The sequence below is a fragment of the Cyanistes caeruleus genome, chromosome Z, assembly GCF_971803275.1.
Source record: "Cyanistes caeruleus chromosome Z, bCyaCae1.hap1.1, whole genome shotgun sequence".
In the NCBI taxonomy this organism is placed as follows: Eukaryota; Metazoa; Chordata; class Aves; order Passeriformes; family Paridae; genus Cyanistes; species Cyanistes caeruleus.
In genome coordinates this window covers 26,152,274-26,169,294 of record NC_141732.1, presented here as the reverse complement: position 1 = coordinate 26,169,294, position 17,021 = coordinate 26,152,274, and the positions used below count along the sequence as shown (strand labels likewise).

General features: G+C 36.8%; 1 long non-coding RNA gene across 1 annotated transcript; it reads left to right on the top strand.

Annotated features, from left to right (window-relative positions):
* Positions 1–214: 214 nt before the first annotated feature.
* On the top strand, positions 215–16,605 carry LOC147648238 (uncharacterized). Its single transcript, XR_015280120.1, has 3 exons — positions 215–274; positions 12,245–12,390; positions 14,472–16,605. It is a non-coding gene; the product is annotated as an uncharacterized LOC147648238 (long non-coding RNA).
* Positions 16,606–17,021: the final 416 nt, after the last annotated feature.

The window sequence follows — 17,021 nt, the reverse complement described above, 5'->3', positions numbered from 1 at the left end:
TAAAATTAGATGAAAAGCAGAGGCAAGAGAAAGGATTGTAGCAACGGGGAGCAAAGAGACAGGGACCCCTTACTGCATCCGAAGGATATGACTTTACTGTAGAAATCAGCTCCCTTTTACACCTTTAATCTCAACCAGACAAAACCCAAACTTGACAGAAGGGCGCTCACTGGCTGGCTCAGCTGCAGTCTGCTGTCCACACGTAGCTGTCTCAGCCCCCAACAGATCTCCAACCGTCCAGCCTGCAGCTGTGCCTTCCCTACGGGGCCTTCTGGTGAGTGTAAGCCTTAGCAACTTCAACAATTGTAACCCCACGTCCCACAAAGGGTGACCATGATGAAGCAAGAAAAACTTGTGATGTTTCTGTTGGTACAGACACCTTGATGGTGCAAGGCCTGTTAGTATTGTGACAGTAGTGGGTTTTCCCCATAGAATTATTGAATCTGAAGAAAAAATTTTCTGATGGGGTTGCTGGGCCAAAACTTTGCTGCAGACATGGAATGTATAACCACTTCTTATCAGGATAGGTTCCTTGTAAGAATTGTTTGAAAGCAAGCTTCAATTTGACTAGTCTCCAGGGCTTCTGCAAGCAAAGCAGCATTGTGATCATCACTGCCTTTCAGAGAAAGCTCCTTCAGAAGCCAAAGTAAATGTTCTGGAGACAGACTGTATTATCATGCTGTTGTTGGAAAAGATGTTAAATTTCAAAATCTACTAGGGATTTGTGTGTGTGTGTTTTGGTGGGTTTTATTGTTTTTTGGTTTTTTTTGGTTTTTTTTGGTTTTTTTTTTGTTTGGTTTGGAGGGGTTTTTTCGCTTGGCTTTGTTGGTTTAAATTTTTGTTATTTATTTGTTTTTCCTAAATAAGCTTTCACTTTATTTAGAAAATAAGGATATTTCAAACAATTTTAGTATTTTGGCTTGTTTGGTTTTGGTTTTGTTTTTTTTTTTAATTATTATTCTTTTGTGAGGAGCACTGCCTGACTGATTCTCTCTAGAAGGTGATTTATTTTATGAAATAGAACCCCAGTGTTTCTGCAAGTTCATGACTTATTGTTTTCTTCTCCAATTTATGTGCTGTAACAAGAAGTTTAGTAATGCCATTTAATTTAGGGTTACTGTGCTATGCAAGTTCAACAAGCCCATTTGCTTGTGGCAGGGAGAGCATTGGTTTAATCAGATCTTTAAAATATACATTGTGTCAAAGAAGTGTAATTAATCCCTACCACTGGTTCTGCACCATCAAAAGCATAATTTAGGTCTATTAGATCCAAAAGAAATCCACTTTCAGTTTACTGAGGTCAGTTAAAATTAATCCTATTGCAATACAACTTTGTCAGCCCCAGGAGATCTCAATATATTCCACAATGAAAAGTGAAATTTATCTGTGCTTTTAGGATAATCTTTTCCAACCTTTTTTTTTTTTTTTTTTTCCTTTTCCTTCTCTTTTGTGGCTGTTTTATCTACCTCTTGTTACAGCAACCATGTTGGTGAAATGTTTGTGGTATGGAGGTTTGGGTGCTGGAAGTGGTTGGTTCAGCCCTTGCTTTATACTGGTCACGTGAACATAAGGGGCTGTCTAGAATGAAAGTCACCCTCATTTTGTTCTCAAGACTTACCCGAGGGCATATGTCATTCAAAGTGGCAAACATTAAGCAGGTTTGTATCTTGATTGCTGCAGCACTTAAATTTAAATATTCATTATATTTCAATTGAATCTTTAAATCATATCCTCAAGATGCATTTATAAAATTTTCAGTTAGAAGATGGGTAAAATACACTTATCATGGACTACACGAATTACAATTACTCATAGTTCATACATTAAAAAATGTAATCATGTAAATCAGAATAGGTTTCAATGTGAAGTAGGTATCAGATTTGCACATTTTGGTGTATTCACTTACAGAACAGATTATCTCTAACACCAGGTCTGTGTCAATTACTTTGACAGGAGATTTCTATATCTGTAATGTTGTTTTTGTGTACTTTATGTTATTCACTATAAACTTCCTAATTGCTAACTAAAAAGCTTTTGCGACAACATAAATCTTTGCTCTTAAAAGATAAATTGGCATTCTGATTTTTAAAGAATGATAAGAATAAAACAGGCATTGGCACAACATTCAACTGCCTGAGAAGCACCTTTTAGCTCCTTCCCATGAAATCTATTCTTGTACAAATGCACCTGTAGAATATCTGTGCAATATGTATCTCCCCAGGTAAAAGGAATTCCCATGTTTTCCAGACTTTTAAAAATGTTTGTAAATGTGTCATGATTTGGTATGATTGCATACTTCAAATGCTGAAATTCTTATGGGCAAGGGAATTGTGAGGGGTGACCACCTGGGCATTTGCCATTGATGGATAGTACTGCCTATAAAAAAAGAAGTGAAGAAACTGTGTGGTGAGGGCTCTGCCATGCAATTGTTTTCATACCTCATTTCCATCAACAAGGATTTCATCTTAAAGATCATTGTGGCACAATAGAGCTGAGGATTTTTTTTCTTCTCAGCTGCCTACAGGAGTTGACCAAGTGCAAGCCTTCAGTAACAATTTAGAGGTGATTGTGTCACTAATCAATATTTTTTAAAATTTCACTTTCAGACGCTTTACAAATGATATTACATTCGTTGGCTGTGGATGACATCAATGTGATATTTATTTATGCTTCACACTCAATAAGTCTACCACATCATAAAACTTTTATTGCCAAAGTGCAAATACATCAATAATTGAATGCTGGTAAAGGAAAAGGGGGCTATAGTTTCAGCCATTAATATCAGAGTTGAGGGTGTTGTGTAAAGAAGATTCAATTATATATATCTCTCTTATATGTGGCTTGTGAAAATCACAGTTCTAAAATTTTGAATTTGACAACTTTTATCAATACTGGCAATAAATAACTGAGTATAAAATTGAATCACTGGTAACTGAGAGCATGAAACATGCAATATTTTGTTCTAGCTGTTTTTCCCTCTGGGATATACCTTGCCTTGTGTTTGCTTTAACGTAGGATGCTCTCTTCCCAAAATCCATTTTTAAAGGGTATTTAATAATTTAACTTCTTTTTTCCAGTTACATGCATTTTGATGCTTTTGTGGTTAAAAAATTCCATTTTTGTTACAGTAAGAGCCCTTTTCATTAAATTTTGTGGAAGCCATTGAGCTTCAGTTCCTAAAGTGTTTTCCAGAATTGCGAACCATACAAGTTTCAAGCATCTGCTCAGCTGAAGATAGAGTATTAAGATGTGTGTGGCTTCTTCCCTGCCCTGCCCCCTCTTCACTTAAAGAATATTATCTTGCTTTTCATCTTGTGCACTTCAGTGTGAGGAAAGGTAACTGGACACCTGGCAACCATTACCGATATTGATGCCAAGATGATTTGTTGTCTTTTCTTTCATATACCTTTCATATAACTTTTATGTATCCTCAGTATTCCTAGCATGCATACCTGTATTTCCTTAAGTCTGATAACTTAGCATAGCCCAAGTATTCTGTCAGGCCAGGAGACCAAACATCCTAGAGGTGTTGTAGTAGCAGGCCGGAAAACCCCACGCTATCCTGGGAAACCAAGGTCTTCTCTTGAACATATCCCGTGAACTAGGGATTTGGCCCATCCAGGGAGGAACTCCTCAGATGGAGGAGTATTGGACCATTCACTCAGGCCTCCCATTGGGGCATCCTAGTTAGATATGCTAATTAGCAATGCCTGTAAGTTGTGTACGCGATTTGTCTTGTGTGTATGCATTGCATTGCGTGCATCCCACCTTTGTGAAGTGGTGCACCAATAAGGATCCTTACTAAAATACCGAGGTGAAAACCCCTTATCCCTTATCTGTGTCTGGCTCTCAGTTTTTTAAGACCAGGAAAGTCATCAGTATGTAATATTTCAAACATTTTGTTTCTTCTGCTATGACATGCAGCTTTCAGAATTTCTCCAGATGGACTGCCTCACTCAGTCACTCAAAAAAGTTGGCATGAGCTGCCTTTATTAGAAATATATGTCTGTTTCTAGCAAAGCCACACTTTTTTGGACAGACACCATCTAAGAAGGAGCATGTGATGAGATTTACCTCATCAGTGTATGCTGACTCTATTTGTGTTCATCCATGTCCCCACAGCACTGCTGAAATTAAGTAACAACATTCAGATGCATATGAGCGGAACATAGTCAGAAACAGGCAGACAGCAAAATGACAGTGTTGTTTTTTATCAAGACTTAGTTGTGTACTCAGATGCTGCACTCTTTTTATTGTTTACTTTGCTCAATATTTTACTGCCCCCATCCCCTTCAATTTAACCCCCTGATTTCTTCAGAAAATAAATGGTTTTTGGTTATTAATGGTCTGTGGTTTGAGCTTTTCTGTGCCTCTGTTTTATCAAGGGCCACAGTAGCCAGGCAAATGCATGCTCACCTATCACTTTTGTTTCATCACTGAGACCTTGATCTATCTTTCTGCTTGTTTATCACATACACCTGTCCTCTTTACAGCAGACGAGTCAGTGGTGCCAAAATTTGAATTTTCATCTGTACCAGCTATCTTATATGCCAAGCTCACATCATAGCATTTGAGATCCCACACTGAAAACTCATGAGGTAAAAGAAAAACATATATTATCCTAGTTTAAGATTTCTATAAGCAACTATAGAGAGACTTTCTTGTATTTGAGTATACAGGTATTCTGAAGTAACAGGGGAAGAAAACACCACAAACAGAATTAAATGCTTGTTCATCAGTAAAGGACTGAAGCTTAGCCATTTGGGGACAGAATGATCATCCGTGTGAAAGTAATAGAAAATAGCCTATGTGGTCACCTTAAGGTATTAATTCCATTTTGGTTTGTGTATTTTTTAATTCTTTTTTTCAATTGCTTATGAAGATTTATTAACAGTCAGTCACTCTTGGTGCCAGACGCTGACAAGCTCTAGTCCACACTGTAGTGAATTCAGATGATTACAGGAATAAATTATAGTTTGATTTTCATTCTCTCAGCAGTTCAGTATTTTGTGCTCGGATTTACAGTGAAAAGGTTATATAAGAAAATTTAGCAGTCTCATGAATTCAAAACTAAGTTCCACAGAGTGATATTAAATACATTTTGTGGGTGAGCTGCCAGGGAAACCCTGCTTTTGGGCAAAGAAGGATTGGTTGTTTTGAATTATGGCACAGAGAAATTGTTTCTAATGGCCAGGAAGAGTGATAGAAAAGGTGTAGCTGTGTTTCTTAAAATGCCTTTTGAGATCAGCAGAAAATGGTCTCTAAAAAGTTGTCCACATCTCTTTTCCTATTAGTCTGTTTCAGGGTCTCTTTGTACATTGACTGTATTCTACAGCTAAAGGTATCAGCAGAATTTTAGGTCCTCTGTGATGAAGCAAGGATTGAGTACACTTGTTACATACGAAGGTACAGATAAAAACCAGTTTCCAAATACAAATAATCATGTGGAGTCACATCTCTGTGCCTTGTTAAGGACCTTTATAGTATCTATTAAACCGTCTTTCAACTGTGTTGCAATTATAAATAGGTTCACAATGAGCCTCTATTCTGCACATGTAAATCATGCCACATATCATTATCTGATACAGTTGAGTAAGGCATGCATAGCTGCTGAGGTGCTAAAATATCAGGCCAGGCAGTCAGCTGTATCTCTTAGCAATAACTATTGTGTGTTACAGACTAACAGGCAGGCAATAAATAAAAAATTCAAAATTTCTCTGAAACCTGGAGCAGTACCAAAGATGAGTAATGATCTGCTTGAAGTTAAATGCAGAGAAGAGTGAAAAAGGAAAAAAGAAATCTCAGCAAAGGGGTAAAACGTCCAATTAATTGTAGACAAAATTTATTTATGACTGACTGCTATGTTTACCCCTTCTTTAGATGCCTAACTCTGATACTACATTTCTCCATTACTCTTCCAAAAGTCCTTTAAGGAAGATGCAGCTTTAAAGGATGACTTCAGTATGGTTTATCACTAGAGAAGTAGTAACTGTTGAGATTTATCCTATTTGTGATATATATTCCTTGTGGAGGGAAGCATGCTGGGACAGGGGAAACCTACTTGTGTGCCTGGTAATCAATGCAGTTCAGTTAATTTTGTCCCTAATGGTCAGAACACACACGCTTTCTACTTGCTCATTAACAATGGACTGTTATATATTAGCCTTCTTTTTTAAACTGAAATGAATTTACTCCTTAACAGAAAAGCTGAGGAGAGAACATTTTTGGTGCAGTCCTTTTTGTTCATTATGGGCTACAAAACAAATAGCTTCTTTGATACCCTTCTGTGACATTATTTTTTTCTTGCTAGCACTCCAAGTATATACATGTGTAGTAGCTCAAATAATAGTCCTTTAATGAGAAGGCAAAGCTAACTGACTGAGGTTTACCAAAAAACAAATTTAATTCCATTTGACTGTTGCTTTTTATGCCCAAATTGTGTTATAATTAGCTGTGACACAGAGATTTAGCTGGTGAAATTTATTCAGATAAACTGCAGCATACAATGAAAATGGCAGGATTGACTGTAACACCATGCTTTTCTGTTTTTCCCCTCCCCCCAATTTCCCCTAACTATTGTGCTCTTCTGTGAAACCAATATTAGGAAAAAATAAATGAAGACAGAAGGACTGAGCTTTTCCATGACGAGAAAAATACTGTTGATTCTGCTGGCAGAGTAATTCACCAGCTCATTTCCATCAGCTTTTATTTCACGGCAATTGTAAAATAAACCACTCGTAGCACATGCTGTTAATCTCTAGTCCCTGGGGTGTAACTGCTGTTACACAGTATGGGTCATGTGCTAGCTAAAGTGTGCATTAAAAAGGTAGAAATTAATAGTAGTAGATCTGATTCCAAGCTAAATGGTATTCAATGGGCAAGGTAATCCCTTAATGGCCACCACCAATAGATTGTCGTACATGTTTCTTTTTTTATTCCTGATTTCCTCCATTTACAGAGGAAAGAGTGAAAACATCCACTATCACAGCAAAGTCGAAAGAAAATGCATTCAGGACAAAGCCTGTGTGCTTACTGTGATGTTCATCTGTCCTCAGTTTCCTTCCTCCCTGCCTCATCTTGTGCAACTGCAACAATTTACCACTAGTGGTAATATGTCAGCATTATATTTCCTATGGGATTAGTTACATCACCTAGCTTCTTTTACCAGTCTCAAAAACTTTGGCATTAGATTACATGTCTTTTCAGTGGCTCTCTCATAAAATATATTGCAAGTAAGAATATCGGGTTTTTTTCTTTCTATAAAATTGTTCACCTATAAAATAAGCATTGAACCAGTTTCAAGACATACTGAGAGTACTACTGAGTACATGTACTACTGAGCTTATTCCATTTGTTTTTTTTTTTACAAGAGCACTCTAATTTTAAGGAACAATGAAACCCTTGACAAGAGGAAGACTTCAAAGTAGGAAATAGAGACAAAAAATATGTCCACAGAGCTGCTTTTCTCATTGCACATGTATAAATAAATTAAAACTCAAATCTGGTTTTGCAGCATATTGAGAGTTTCTGTAGCACTTTGCATATCTTTGAGAATACTGTGGTCTCAGGGATTTGTGTTTTGTTATGAGAATATATTCAGACTTCCTTTCCCAAAGCATGAAACATCCAATCTGGTTCTTAGTGAAGCGAGTAGAAAAACAGGCATTGATTTCCATGTGGAGAGGGAAGATTGGTCCCCAAATGAATTTACCACTTAGTGCTAGCTTTATGTATTGTAATACAGGATAAAATGTTCTGAGTAAAATAACTCTCTCCTCCTTGCCTACTGCACACCTCATGGTACTGCTGAGTTGGCATGTGAGGAAGGAGTGATAAAGAGGAATAATCAACTGCTAGCCTACATTTACATTGACAAAAGCAGACTATTTCCCTCCTGAGGCAAAGGAGGCAGCAAGGAAAAATGTGTAGTTCTTAACTAGATTGTTCAGCAGCTGCTCTGTCTCTCTGCAAGGAGGATTAAGTCATCATGAACCCTTACCTTCTATAAGGAGTGGTTGTTAAAGAACAATAGAGAACTTCAGATGGAAAACCCCCCAAAAATAATCACTAAACTCTAAATTTATAATCACCTTTTTTTTTTTTTTTTTTTTTCCTACCTGGTCTGTAACAAATTTCATTGCTATGCCTGTCTACCAATTATTAGTTTGTTCTTGATACTTCCTTTCTAAATAGATACGTTATGTGTAGTAACATGCATTTGGGTTTTATTTTGTAGCTTTCTCATTCTGCATCAAAAATAAGGTACCTGGAAGGAAATAATGCTGTACTAGGTATTCTTTAATATTAGAAATATATTGTCCTCTCTCTTTTCATTACTAAATTATAATTGCTACAGAGCTGCCTTGAAAAAATTTGAAGTATTGGAAATTTATCATCTGAAATCTTATCACCATAACAGTATTCTTGTTGTCTTTTCTTAAATCATATAGGAAAAATATCTGGAATGTTATTATTACATTTCATCTACTGCTATTAATTCTATAAAAAGTAAAGAGATAGATTGAGAGAAAAGGGATACCTTATATTCAACAGAAGTTAGAAGTCAGAATTAGTTAAAATTTTTTGAAGCGTTGAGCATATTCAGACAGTTGAAGAAGGTCTGCAATTTTATTCTGCATGTGTTTGACATTTTGCTATCATATTTTAGTTGACCTGCTTTACTTAAACAGGACTCATGCAACTAAACTGCTATGTTTCATAAATACAAAGCTGTTTGATTTCTCATAAGAGAATACTTTTGCCCTCTACCTCTATTTTGAGTATTTTTTTTTCTTTAATATGCAGGGTCTGTTTCTGTGTGACTGGAGAAATGTCAATGTTTCTTGACCTGAGAAAAGCCTTCTAAAACGATTTGTCCTTTTAAGGCAACAGTGTAACTAAGAATTCACACAGCTGTTTTTGCAGGACTATGTCAGACCAAGGTTATAGAAACTTGCTCATGTTTGGATATCACATAAACAAGTCTTTAAAAACTTGATTACCATTAGTTTGCAGGACAAACTGTGGTACTTCACTGTGCTGGTCTTTTCAAGTCAGTGTACAAATAAAGAACAACAGTTATGTGGGGAGCTTGCTGGAGGAGCTATTTAATTGAAATATATCTACTTTCCCAACACTAGTCTTTGTCTTGGCTTAAATGCTGAGTTGTATGAGCAGCTGTAACCTCTTGCTAGTTGGACTGAATTTATTAGGAGTTCCAGGTGTTTGGCTTTTCATAGGAGTTAGAACTTTAGAAAAATATTTTTTTAATGAAGTCGAGTATGGGGAGGGCAGAAGAAAGCAAGTGTGCTAAAATGACACTTGGAGAGGTTTACCATTGAAAGAAAATGCTTGAAATCTCTTTCTTCATCGCTGTAGATATGCTTTACCTAAGAAGTACCTTGTTCTGGGGGCTCAGTATCAAGTTACTCACACCATGAGTCTGAGGTCTCAACTGGCACCAATCCACAGGTGAAGCATTCACCAGAGGGAAGAGTCCAGAAGGCCAGTTCTGCCTTCCTCCTCCGGTATGATGCTTTCTAATGTATCTCTATTTTAAGACACAGTGGTTGGAAGATCAACCCAGTAGTGGCAGAGGTTAAAAGATGCTTTCTGTCCTAAATGTATGTTGTTCCTAGAAACGCAGCATTTCTAGGAACAACATACTCGAAATGTTCAGATATCTCATTTCAGTGATATTTGTTTAAAGAAACTCAGCTGCCAGACCAGTGGGTATACAATTATGTATTTGGCAACCAGAAATTTATAGTATACTTCTTGTACTGTGCCTGTTCTATTACTCATAGATTACATTTAGGTCAATATAGAATTTTGAATAAGAACTGATTTCTCCATAGGTACTTTTTTCAAAGATTAATGAAATGTGACTTCCATATGAATTCCCTATTTGACAAATAAAATCCTCAGTGTTACACTTTCCAATTACAGAATTTTCGAGTGAATGCTTTATTTTGTGCAAGGTGTACTCAAACATTTGAAAGATTGTGGTTATTTATGTCAAATAGATTCCAGTGTAAATTTTCCCATATTTTTGTATTTATGTTTGCTTTTATTTTTTTCCCAAAAGAAACTCCTTCATTTATGTTTTTAATACCTTGATTGATTTTTCTGATTTCTTATGATATGTATATTTCAAAATACAGTAGTAACATTTCTGTGTCTTTTTATTTCCTTGGCAAATATGTGGTTTCTACATGGAAAATGGAAAGAGACTTTTAGAATGTTTCTAGCATGACTTAAAAGAAAACTGGAAATCATACCATAAACAATCTGAAGAACAATGAAGAATACAGTGGAGATGTAGTAAAGAATGGAGATGTAAAATGTAAAATAAACTTTTTATTCTTACCAGATTCTTGGATGTTCCTAAATCCTTTCCACCATTAATATACAATAGCTTCACTTGATTTCTTTATTAGGATTTTAATTGCTTTTCTAATAAAATGAAGCAATTTATGGTTAGCAAGTAATGAGTGACAGTTACATTGCTAAAGACTCATTTGGAATCTGCTTTGGATTCTCACAGATTCTTATTCTGGGTACCTGAACATCTTTTTCAAGTACCATCCAACTGTTTATCATTATCTTTCCTGGAAGAAAGAAATGCTTGTCAAAAACCAAAACAAAAACTAACCCCAAACAAACAAACAAAGAACCCCCAACAAAATCCCAAAATAATCCCCTTCATTTTCTCACTTCTGCACATCATTTGTCCATCAAACTGGTGTTAAAATTTTAGTACTGAAAGCAGTCCATCATCAAATAGCTTCAACTGATTACAAGGTTCAGATTCTAGAAGGATTGTTTCTGCTAAACCGTATTATACTCAGTAATAACTACAATGAAAAAGCTCAGATATATATAAATAATGCATATTGTACAGCCTTCAGAGACAGCATCACTCTGAGTTGACATGTCAGTTGAACACATCTGACACAGATTTTTTTTTAAAATGTTGTTAGAGAATGTGACTTATGTTATTAATCCTTTATCTTTTTCTGCCAACACCCTTAACAAAAAACTGCTGTTTCCAAGTATGTTTGAAATTGCTAGCATCACGTGCTAACACAAGTGGTGCCTAAGAACATCAGATGGTAAATCCAAGCATATTAATTACATCATTAAACTAACATTTGGTATACTACTGAGATACATTAAAATAACAATAACCTTCATGTGTAATAAGATGCACAGCCAGCACATAATGTGGGAGCTATGTACAACTGAGAGATTCTATTCTACTTGTATGGGGTAATTGAATTGACTCAGAAATAAGAAAGAGCATACTGCCTTAAAACTATCTCTGTCCTGCTTTTGGTATAAGTCTCTATGTATGTAAGAAGGTATGTACATTCGTGTCTGAATATTGTCACACTCCAAAAGCCAGATAAAGTATTTCAGAGAAGTCAGAGTTGCTTGGTTGCATCTGTTGAAAACAGTCTGTGCTGTGTATGAGAGCTCATTTCAGTACAGTAATTACCATAGCTGAGATAAAGCCTGTGCTAAATGCCATTTTCAGCTGACAAACACATGAAACCAAGCGCCACTAAATGATTCAGTTGTTCTCAGAGTGCTTAAGCTCTATGTCTGGGATAAAATCATTTGTCCTGACTGCAAAATAAATAACCAAATGCAAAACCAGTACAGAAAGTAACAGCTTAGACCAGAGGGTGGGAAAAATTCAGTTAATGTACCTATCCAAGTGGAGAGAGAAGTTTGAGAAAGATCTGGTAGCAATTCCTAACAATTACACTAAACACTTTTGCCACAAATTGTTTAAAGATCATCAGAATGTAAATTTGCACCATATTAGCAAGTAACCAGAAGAATGTTGTTCCTTAAATTGACAGCAGTCTAAATGTGCTAAAACCAGGATTTTTTAACAGATTGCCAATAGATGAGGTATGCACATATTACAAAGAGTGGGTCGTTGTGAAGTTATGCATCATTGCTGAAATATTCCTAACTAGAGAAAAGAAAGAAGTAATTTCCAAAGCCCTTTGAATTAAAAATAACTATTTCTTTAAAATGTAAGAGGTAAAAAAAAAAAAAGAAAGGTGTGTGTGGGGAAAGTCATATGTTAAACAAGGAACTGTTTAACTGCAAGCAACATTTTTTCTCACTGGAAAAATGTTGGAAATTTCCCATTGAGCTAGAAAAAGGTTTATTGACTTCAAAAGGTTAATGATGCCAGGTGACATTTACTAAATATTTTATGTTTCAGGAAAGGAAGGTGGTGTAGCTGCCTCTGAAATACAGTCACAAGCTGAGAAGTTACTCTAGCTCATGAGAAAGTGTGATACAGTACAGAAACCTGAGCTTTGGCTTCCAAAACCAGAGTAAAAGGACTAATACGCTGTCATGTTAAAGGTAAAATGTCCTTTGTCCTTCCTCCACACTGTTGGTGATCTGTTCTTCATCTAGGTGTGATGCACAGTGATTAAAGCTGGCAAAGGTGGTGTGTGTATCATCTGTAGGATTTCCTGCATTGTATTTCCAGACTCAGCTGCAGAGTTCTTTTTGGCTGAAAGCTTGTCACAAGGCTAAACTCAGCATCCATTTTATTTTATTTAATGTCTTTGAAATCCAGCCTTTATTTTCTGTTTCAGCTTTGTTGTAGAAAGGAGAAAAAGTCCTGCTTTTCATTCACCTTTTTGTAACAGGCAGGACAGGAGGTGTATTTCTGAAGACTTTACAGGGTATTTCTTTCAAACACCTGGCCATTTGCAGTCCCTGAGTGCTGTCATGTAAACAATATGTAATACCATGCTGTTACACCAGGAAGGACACTGGAGCTGAATGGCATGCAATTAGTACCAGGAGAACTTCAGCAAGCAGAGAATGTGTGGAAAAAGTCATGCATTAAAGTCGAGGACATGAAATATTAGCAGCTAAGATAGAAGCTAGTCAAAACCTCTTTTTAAATGTCTGTCTTCATCCTTCTAAACATTTTATCTGTTGATGAATGAAGAATGAACTGCAATTTGTGTCACTCATCTTTCCTATCAATGAGAGATATATGTATAAATAATTGATAATAAATATATGATGATTAACTGAATTAAAAATTGACCTCGAATTTTACCTGTATGCAAATCAAACCTGGAAAGGAGCAGATCAAGAACACGAAACACAAAATACACAGAAGATTACAGGATGATATTTTAAAGCTATTTGCTTTAAACCAGTTTGCAGTAACAAATGTTTGCAGACAAGACTACATTATTATTTTTTAGATCATGTTGCTTTTGTCAAAAATCATATATGAATAATCAAAAAGTAGTAAATTTGTTAAGTTTTCTTGGCACTGTAAAAAATCTCTCACCACCCAAGTAAAACAGATTACTCTTTTTGTTTAAATATAAAAATTACATTTTTTTACACAAAGGGCGAACTCTCAGGTAATAATGAATTGGGATGATGAGAGAAAATGTATATACTTTTTTTGTTATCAAGTATTTTAATGTAATTTTGTGTAGATAGGGATCTTATTTTTCAGTGGTCTGTGGCAAACTGTTTTAGATGAGACTATATGCAGAGGGGTTTGTATCTGAGAGATCTGTCCCCATGGCCAGAATATCTAATACCACTCTATACTGTTTTCAGGCAGCAGCCTGTGCACATGCACCAGCAAATATGTCTCGCTGCTGGGTTATGTCCATTAAAGGGTTTTTCCTTTAGCACATCATGGGTTTTTTGGGGTGGAATCATTCTAAAGCAAATAGCTATTCTGGTATCTCAAGTGTGCAAGCTCTAGGTGAAGTGTGCAAGTTATTCATAGAATCATAGCATGCCTTGTTTTGGGACACCCCTTACAGATTGTCTGGTATCAACCTTAACACCACAGGGACACCTTGGGGCACCTGGGGCCACCACTGGGGCAGGTTGCTCAGAGCCCTATTCAGCCTGACCTTAAACACTTCAAGAGTGCCCACAGCTTCCCTGGGCAACCTGCTTCAGTGCTTCACCACCCCCACAGTAAAGAATTTCTTCTGAATATCTGATCTAAACCTGTTCTATTTCAGTTTGAATCCATTCCCTCTTGTCCTGTCACTTTAGGCTCTTGTAAATAGCCTCTCTCCAAATTTCTTGTAAGGTCCCTTCCGATACACAATTAGGTTCAGGGCCTTCTCTTTTCCAGGCTGAACTATCTCAATTCTCTCATCCTTTCCTCACAGGAGAGGTGCTCTCTCTCTCTCTAACCATCTTCATGTCCCAGCCGTGGACTTAATCCCACAGGACGATGTGGTCCCCGTCCCGTGCTGGGGATCCCAGATCAGTACTCCAGGCAGGTCTCTTGGCAGTGGGGCTCTTCACCTGATACTCTATGGATGGCTTTCTGTGGGCATGAAAGCAGAATTTCAGATGATACTGCAAGATAGGATGATGATGTAGCACAGTTCCTATCACGAAATGCAGAGGCTTGTAAGTGTGCCATTGTCTTTTGACAGCTTTTCAGGTCATCAGGTGCACTGCTGGCAAGCTTTTGCTGAAATTTGAAGAGAAGCACGAGCATCTGCCCTGCCAGTTAGCATCAGGAGCGGGAGTAAAAAGAGGACAATGCGGATTGACATTTCCTTGGATAAGATTTGTACTCTGATAAGTCTTTGCTGGGCTTCGGCAGTACATGCTGACTAATGAGGAAAGACTGAACTAGAGGGTTTTGCTGACCAGGACTGGCTGGAAAATACTGATGTATTGTGATGGCAAGTGACACTTTTCTGGGATGTGTGCAGAGCTTGGCTTCTGCAACAGATTTTGACAGCAGAGGGGATTTTTTTCTCAGTTGTTTACCCAGATGATTAATTGTAGGTAGGATCTGCCATTAAAATAATGTTTCTTGGCCCAGAAGTGATGAGTGTTAGCCATAGATTTGCATGTGGAATGGGACGTACGCAAACATTTTCACCCGTTCTGCAGTGGGCCTTACATTGAATACATGAAAAGAAATATTTCAGTACAATATTTCAGTGTTGACAGGTCTATCATTTTCAAGACACAAAGATATGAAAAGATGTGTTATACCTGGGGAAGCTGAGAATTTTAAATCTATTTAAATACTGGACAGTTTAAGAGAGACTAACTTTCGTTAGCTATGAACATGAGTTCCAGGACTGAAATTTCTTCTTTCCATATGGATCCTTGGTTATCATATCTAGCTGTATTTGGACTCAGAATGATGATTTTACCTTGTGATAAGATTAGGGACTCTTTTATTTTACAAATGCATGGTGTTTGCACACTACTTAAAGTAATCTGTCTGAGATGATAAATGTACTAGCATTTTCTGGTTATACGAAAATAGCTGGTAAAACAACACATACAAAAAATGTATTCAGCTGACACGTGGCCAATTTGGTTAATTTTTTATTTTTCATTTCAAGATTAAAAGCTTCTATTCTAAAACTAAAATCAAGGTAACTTCATGAAGACTGGATTTGGTGTTTTGTATAGGCATTCAGGAGTACAAAAATATTTTGTGATATTACCTGAAATATAAATGGAATTTAATAATTCATTAGTGCTCATATAATTCTCCTGCTCTATTTCATACAACATTGAGAAAATTCAGGAAATCATACTGTCCCTTATGAAACATTTATGAAATTTCAGTATTTTTAGAAGCTGTCCTTCCTCATTTAAGAAACATGGTTTTCATAAAGTTACACTTTAATTGTGATTTACATAATTAAATTATATTTTTTAAAAAAATTACTTTCACCTTTTAAAAAGGAAGGGAAATTATATCAAGTTCTGCCAAACTATGATATTTGAATTAACAACAAGAAAAGTGCAGAAGCAGAGCTCAGTATACTGAAGTAGTACTGTAAGGCCAATCACCAAAAAGTCATGACTGCCCAATTCTTTCCGATAAGTGCAGTGTTCAACTTTTTTTGACTATCAATTTAAAACCGTGTATAAAATCAGTCTCTCTGACTTCCTTATTGTCTGACTGCAAACTGTAAAGTAGTTTTTTGTGCTCAAGCTCTTTAGGGATAAGAACAACTGCGCTGCTACATGTTTTCAAGTAAAAAAGTCTGTCTGTTCATGAGCTTGGCATTTCCTGGTTCTTTACCCCTTTTAATTTGCAGTGAAGTCCTGTCCTTCTCCTTGTCAGTACAGGAAATCTCAGGGGGGTTTTTTGTGAAGACATCTCAGAGTTTTCTGAAGGTATCCTCTTTTTTTTTTCTTTTTTTCTTTTTTCCCCTTTCCCTTCTTCTGTTGCATTTGCCAGACACCAAGAGATAAAGCTGCAATCCTTAAAAGAAAGTCAGCCCAGTTGCATTGAATCTGGGAGGTGAGGAGAGGAGCAGGCAATTACTGGGTTTTGTTCAGTTGCCATGGTACCAAATGGAAAATGTTTTCCATTTCAGTTTCAAGATCCTGTCATTTGAGACTCTTCACAGTGTCGGCAAGCGATAACCTATGCCTTGGAGACCCCTCTCTTTTATTTTCTGTAGTTCTGGGAGGATTTGCTTATTATCAGTGTACAGTGGTATGTGATTGCTTTGCAAGTCTGAGGATCAGGACGTTGTATGTGGCTTTAAGAGAACACAGGAGTCAGTGGAGAGTGGAGGGAGAGGGATAAAGAGGACCGCCAGAACTATTCATGAAGAACAGGAGCAGGTTAGCACTACTGGTGCTTGTTTCACTGGAGGATGTATCACTCCTTCACTTGTACGGAAAATGAATGTGGCCATTTGGGAAGGCAGAGGCCAGCCTGGAGAGCCTGGAAGTACATTATTAACATTATTTCAGATGAGACAATAACCAGAACAGTCCCTTGTGAGATGTGGCAGAACTGAAGGAAAACAGCTTCCTATGCAGGAATGAGACAGAGCAGTCTGGCCTTCAAATATTAGAGCTCAAACAGAACATTTTCTCAGTCATAAATTTTGCTTTATATCCATTGTAAGTGTGCAGAAAGCTCACTGTGAATATTTTGCAAAGATTTTTTGGAATTTTCAGCAACATTCTGGGTTTGTCATCTGCTGGCATAT